The following is a 7,117-nucleotide window of genomic DNA, read 5'->3' as shown; positions in this document are numbered from 1 at the left end:
GATTCGCCGGGGCGCGGCAGCGGACGCGTCCGGCTCCGTCCGGACGTGTCCGGCAGCGCGGAGAGGAGCGGGGCTAGGGTTAGGGTGGAAATGATCCGCGAATTTCGGGGGAGGGGCTATATTTATAGGTAGAGGGAGCTAGGAGAGTCCAAATGAGGAGCGGTTTTCGGCCCCGCGATCGTGATCGAACGACCGAGAGCATGGAGGGGAGTTAGATGGGTTTTGGGCCACTTTGGAATGGGTGTTGGGCTGCAAACAAAAGAGGCTTTTACGGTTACCCGGTTAACCATTAGAGTACCAAACGATCTCCAAATGGCACGAAACTTGACAGGCGGTCTACCGGTGGTATACCAAGGCCGCTTGGCAAACCTCGGGCCATTCCGAGAAAGTTTAATACCCGCTCACAACAGAAGACAAAAGGGGAACTCCGGATGACATAGGAGCGCCGGATTGCAAAACGGACAACGGGGAAAATGCTCGGATGCATGAGACGAACACGTATGCAAAATGAGATGCGCATGATGACATGATATGAAATGCAGATGATGACATGGCAAAGTGCAACACGCAAGTACATGACATGGCAACGACGGCGAATAACTGGCAGACACCTGGCGCATCGAATCCGGGGCGTTACAACACTCCTCCACTAACAAGAGATCTCGTCCCGAGATCTTAGGACCGAGACGGACGGGAAAAAGGGAAGAGGTGAAACAAGAACTCAAGAGAAGAAGCAAAGAATCGAGAGCACTCGAGAAGAAAAGAGAAACGACGAGGATGCCGAGAATCGAAAACCCACGGAAACAGATAGACTATGAAACGACTCGTTCTAACCGGAGTGGTTCGAATGAGAAACGAAACGAATAAGGCTGAAAGGATTTAGGCAACACTCTGGCTGAACATGGAAAGAATAGAACACGAGCTAGAGAGGATGGAATGAAACTTGTTGAAAACATGACACAAAAACTCCGAGAAGAATTGAAAGAGTTGAATGAAAAGAACGGAGAAGAAAAGACACTTGAACTCCTCCAACAAAATCTTGATGAACTCTTGAAGAATGAATTAAATCATGAAGAACCACCATGAAGAATTCCGTCGACAAGAAGATGATGAAATAAAATGAAGGATGAAAGAATAAGATGAGCCTTGCGATGATTTAGATGGATGTTCCGACGAGAAGGCCGAGGAAATTTGAACTCCGGAAAAGAAAAGATGAAAAGACTTGGAACTAGAATTTATTCATTAAGAACAAACTTCGAAGGAAAGATTACTCACTTGGATGAAATAAGAATAAGATTTATTGTATTCTTATCCTTCATCAAATTAAATTGATGAGAAGCAATGGATTTTTGCATACTACTTATTCTTCTTGAAAAGGATTGAGAAGTGACATATCGCAAACTTGAGAAGGTCTTCATGAACCGCCGGTAGGATAAAAAAAGAAACGAATGGATTAATATGATAACGAAGGAAAAAATCTGAAAGAACCACCGTTAGAATTCGGAAATGACTGTCGAAAGAGAATGAATCACCGGGAAGAATTAGAAGAACCAATATCCTAGAGGGGATTTAGATGCAAAAGAACAAAGAGATCGCGAACTGATTGAATAATACTTGAACGAAGCACCGGAAGAATATTGAGATGACCGAAGGGGCACAAACGTAGAATAATTGGAGAGCAAATTCGAAAACTTAGAACGAAGAAATCTTCCGAAAAGATGGCCTCCGGATGATCGAGAGAGAAAGCAACTCCTGAAATGCTCCGGATGGATGAAAAGAATTTGCATGACTTGAAACAATTTGATAGGATAGCATTGAGCTAGCACCGCGAATCTCCGGGATAACGGACAAGATTTAGAGGAAAAACTCTTCTTTGATCTTCAAATGATGACAAGAAACACCACCAAAATTACTGAGGTACTCCGGTAAAACGAAAAGGTTGGGCCAACAATGAAAATTAATTTGAAAGCGATCTTGGAGAAGGCATGTGACTGATGGAATCCATTCTTACGTCACACTTGAAAAAAATTAGAGAATAACTCCGAGAGAATTAGAAGAGTCAGGTAAGATCCTGGGAAAATACCTGTGGGTTAGGGCCCACTAAAGAGAAAAACACCATTGAAAAGGATTGTGGAATAGATGATGCACCGGAACAATTGAAATATTTGAATAAGGTGACACCCTCGAATTAATTGGAACACAGACGAATCTCCTGAGAATGCTTCCGAACTCCGGAATGATTAAATGGCAAGAGACGAACGAGCAAGGAGAACACTTGATCCAAGGAAAAGAATGTGACCAACCCGAAAAACTTGAATTGAATCCACCGGAAAAGAAAAAGAGATGAAGAATGTTGAACAAAACGAGATTTCACCGGTTGAAATAATTGACGAAAGACTGAAGAGGCTCCGCACGAATGAAATAGATGGTCGAGAGAGAGTCAGACTCCGGGAAGAAAAGGGTGGGAGGGCGGAAAAAACAAAGGCAACTTGGAAGGGGAAACCGACGAATATCTTGAAGAGAAAAACACCGGTTAAAATCATTGAGGAAAGAAAGCAAAGACTTCGCACGAGTAGTATGGGTACTCGATTACAGACTACGGTTCCGAGGAGAAAAAGGGGAGGGCGGGTGGGAAAAGAAAACAACAGAGGATTGAACTTGGCAAAGATGAAGAGGCTCGAGTCAACTTGACGAGAAATGCACCAGATGAAAAGAGCTGAGGACCAACGATCGAAAAACCAACTGCGTGATCCTAAAGAAAAATTTGAAGGGGAAGAGGATTAGTTCAAAACACCTACGTCACGATTCCTCACCAGAGCGACGAAGAGGCAGAGGAGTAAAAGAATTCCTACTCTCCGATATAACTAGACTCCGAAAACAGTTTTCTTCTAGACTCAACAACGACCAAACTACACGATCAATCAAGGGGGGCTCCTAAGGTCGGTCGAGGCTCTGATACCAACTTGTCACGCCCAATATGCGACCCTATCCAAAAGGAACTCGAAGGTCCCACTAAGGATAGACCCGCATATGGGAACGCTTTTGCAAGGTGGATATCATTACATCAACAATTACATAATAGTAGGGATACATACAAGAGGCATACAATGCCACATGAATACAACATTACACATACAAGAACGACATCCGACTACGGATGAATCATAAACAGAAACTCAAACAATATCCACCCTGCTAGCCCAGGCTGCCGACCTGGAACCTATCCCCTGATCGAAGAAGAAGCAGAAGAAGAACTCCAAACAAGCAAACATCGCTCTCGCGTCATGATCATCGCATAACATGTACCTGCAACTGTTGTTGTAGTAATCTGTGAGCCACGAGGACTCAGCAATCCCATTACCATGGGTATCAAGACTAGCAAAGCTTAATGGGAAAGGAAGGGGTAAAGTGGTGAGGTTGCAGCAGCGACTAAGCATATATGGTGGCTAACATACGCAAATGAGAGCGAGAAGAGAAACAAAGGAACGGTCGTCAACTAGCAATGATCAAGAGGTGATCCTGAACTCCTACTTACGGCAATCATAACCCAGAAACCGTGTTCACTTCCCGGACTCCGCCGAGAAGAGACCATCACGGCTACACACGCGGTTGATGCGTTTTAATTCGGATCTGGTGTCAAGTTATCTACAACTGGACATTAACAAATTCCCATCTGCCACATAACCGTGGGCACGGCTCTCGAAAGTTTATACCCTGCAGGGGTGTCCCAACTTAGCCCACGACAAGCTCTCGCGATCAACGAAGGAATAGACCTTCTCCCAGGAAGACCCGATCAGTCTCGGAATCTCGGTTTACAAGACATTTCGACAATGGTAAAACAAGACCAGCAAAGCCGCCCGATGCGCTGACAATCCCGATAGGAGCTGCACATATCTCGTTCTCAGGGCAACACCGGATGAGCACTCCGTACAACTAAAACCAGACCTCAAATTTCCTTGAGGGGGCGCTGCAAAGGACTCTAGTTCAGACCAGCACTTAGACAAGCACTGGCCCGGGGGGGCTAAAATAAAGATGACCCTTGGGTTGGCCGACCCAAGGGAAGGGGATAGCTGGTGGTGAGGCAAATGGTAAAACCAATGTTGGGCCTTGCTGGACAAGTTTTATTCAAAGCGAACTGTCAGGGGGGTCCCATAAATCACCCGACCCCGTTAGGAACGCAAAATCTGGGAACATAACACCGGTATGACGGAAACTAGGGCGGCAAGAGTGGAACAAAACACTAGGCATAAGGCCGAGCCTTCCACCCTTTACCAAATATATAGATGCATTAATAATATAAGAGATATTGTGTTATCCCAACATAAACCCTGTCCACCATGGAGAAATCTTCAACTTCACCTACAGCTAGCAACGCTATAAGAGGGGCTGAGCAAGGCGGTAACATAGCCAAACAACGGTTTGCATAGGAAAGGTGTCAAAGGTTAGAGGTTCATGGCAATATGGGATGGCTTGATAAACAGGTAATAGGTAGCACAGCATAGCGATAGAACGAAGCAACTAGCATAGCAATGATAGTAGTGAGATCTAGGGTAGCGGTCATCTTACCTGAAATCCCGCAAGGAAGAAGAACGAGTCCATGTAGAAGACGAACGAATGAAGCCGAACCAACCGTAGACGAACGAATCCTCACGATCGCAACGAAACAGGAACTAACAAGAAGAAGCACACAACATAGGTAAACACACCACACATGAACAAGGCATTATGCACAACAAGCATGATGCATGACCAAGCTACATGAAGCTACTCATGGCAAGAGATGATGCAAACAAGAACAACACATCAAGGCAAGTTTAAATGAGGCCGGGAACAACATATAACAATTCCGGTAAGTCCTCATATGCAAATTTCGAAATTGGTCCAGATCTGAATAAACATTAAGTTGAAGTTGTTAAACAGCAAGTTAAGATGCACCAAGATGATCTACACGAAATTCTAGTCAAGTTACATATAAAGTTCATTAGATTTGGAGCTACGGCCTAGAAGATATGAGCAAAACAAGTTAAGCATGGCATCGATGCAAAATGCATACAAACATCAAGCAAACACCTCAAAACAAGGATGCAACATGATAATGTGGCACTACATGCAAAATCAAGCAAGTTTCATATAGAGCACACTCAAAACGGAGTAACGGTGCAACACATACACTCTATAAAAGTCATAGCAACAATCTGTCCATAACAGCAACTAGGCATCTGGCAAGCATCAAAGAAATAAGCTACAGTACCCCAACATAATAACAAAAGGCATGGGCATGAAGTACAGATAAAGCATAACAAAACATGAACACTGAGCTATCTCCAGAAATCAATGGATCATGCTCAAAAAGACATGGAGATATTGCAAATAATAACAGTTTCAGACTTTAGCAGAAATAACATCAGGTTGCAATGTTTAGAGCTATCAAAAAACATGTTACAGGAAGCTATCATGTCAAACAAAGGCATGGCATGAATCTACTGAAAGCATAGATCAAAAGTCCCTTACTGACCATGAGCCAAAAAGGCATAGAAAATATGATGGCACCCATGTAAACATGGCAAGTTATATTACAGATTCAAACATGGTAGAAACAACAATAAGTAGGCATGTTCGTGAGCTTGAACCACTCACCACAGAGCAATACATGGCATGACAAGGCAACCAACAGTAAGAAGGCATATTTGTGAAGCTAAGCATGGCAATAGCAAGGTCATAGGATTCATGGATCACTAGGAAAACACATAGAAACAAACTGAACTTAATGTTAACAGGCTGATAGCAACATTATCAAGCAACTTTGGAGCAAGATTACAACAAGCTACAGCAACCTATAAATGCAACCAGGGGCATGGATGGATAGAGCATGACATGTAGATCAAAACATGTTTATAGAGCATCTCCAGATTATGCATAGAATGATTAGTAGCAACATGTTAACATGGCATCACAAAATTACAGAATCTGTCTAGCAAAACAGCAACAGCAAGTACCCTCCTTAACAAGCTCGATTCACTCACCACAAGTCATTGCATGACAAGATAAGCATAGCATCATCAAGAAGACATGTTTGTGAAACAAACCAAGGCAAGAACAAGTCAATAGCATGCAAGGATCAAATATAGCAACCTTGGCTAAATTGAATAACAAGTAAACAATCTGCCAGGAAACATTTTGAAGCAAAAGTAGAGCACTCAAATGACATGCTAGACTACTCCATAATTGCAAACAAATACATGAATGGATAGACAATAACCATATGTTCAAAACACCCTTACTGAAGTATCTCAAAATATGCATGGATCTCTCTGTAGCATCAAGTTTACATGGCATCAAAATAACAGCAGAACAGGGACTAAAATCAGCAATATCACGAAGCCTAGTTTGCATGCTTGTGCTAGTCACCACATTGATCACAAAAATACATGGCATATACCCCTGGAAAGATGGCATAGCATAGATCAAAACACATGTAGAGCTCATGCTCATAGGATGCACACATCAATCATGGCAAAAATGACAAATGAGCAAGTTATAACAGTTTCAGCAGATTAACATCAACATGCACTCTACCAACAGCATTTCGGGCATCAAGATGAGCTCAAATGGAAATGATGCAATGGAATGAAATGATGTACTCCTCGAGACAAACAATTTGACATATTACACGCACAAAACGTAGCTACGAATACAGAGATACAGCATGATGAACATGGTATGATTATAACTGTAGATTCGGGGACTTAGGCATATTTTTGAAAAAAAAACAGGACGAGTGGGTGATAGATAAGTTGCGCCTGGGGCGAGGGTTTGGCGGGCTCACCATGGGCCTGGCCCAAGAAGGTGGAGGAGGCGGCCTCGCAGGCCGGCTGGAGCTGGGCCGGGGCGCTGGGCCCTGGGGAGGTCGGGCCCATGAGGGGGGCGCTGAGGCGCATCGTCCCCATCCCCAGCCCGAGCGGGAACAGGGGCGGCGGCGGCTGTTGCCGGCTCCGGCGAGGAGCGGGCCGGCGACCAAAGGGCCGGTAGGCGACGGAGATGGACGGATCCGGGCGCTCCTGCCCGGATCCGGCCGGAGGCGGGGCCGGACGGCGAGCTAGGCGGCGGCGCGGCGAAG

Source organism: Triticum aestivum, chromosome 1B, assembly GCF_018294505.1.
Source record: "Triticum aestivum cultivar Chinese Spring chromosome 1B, IWGSC CS RefSeq v2.1, whole genome shotgun sequence".
NCBI lineage: Eukaryota > Viridiplantae > Streptophyta > Magnoliopsida > Poales > Poaceae > Triticum > Triticum aestivum.
This window is presented reverse-complemented; position numbering follows the sequence as displayed.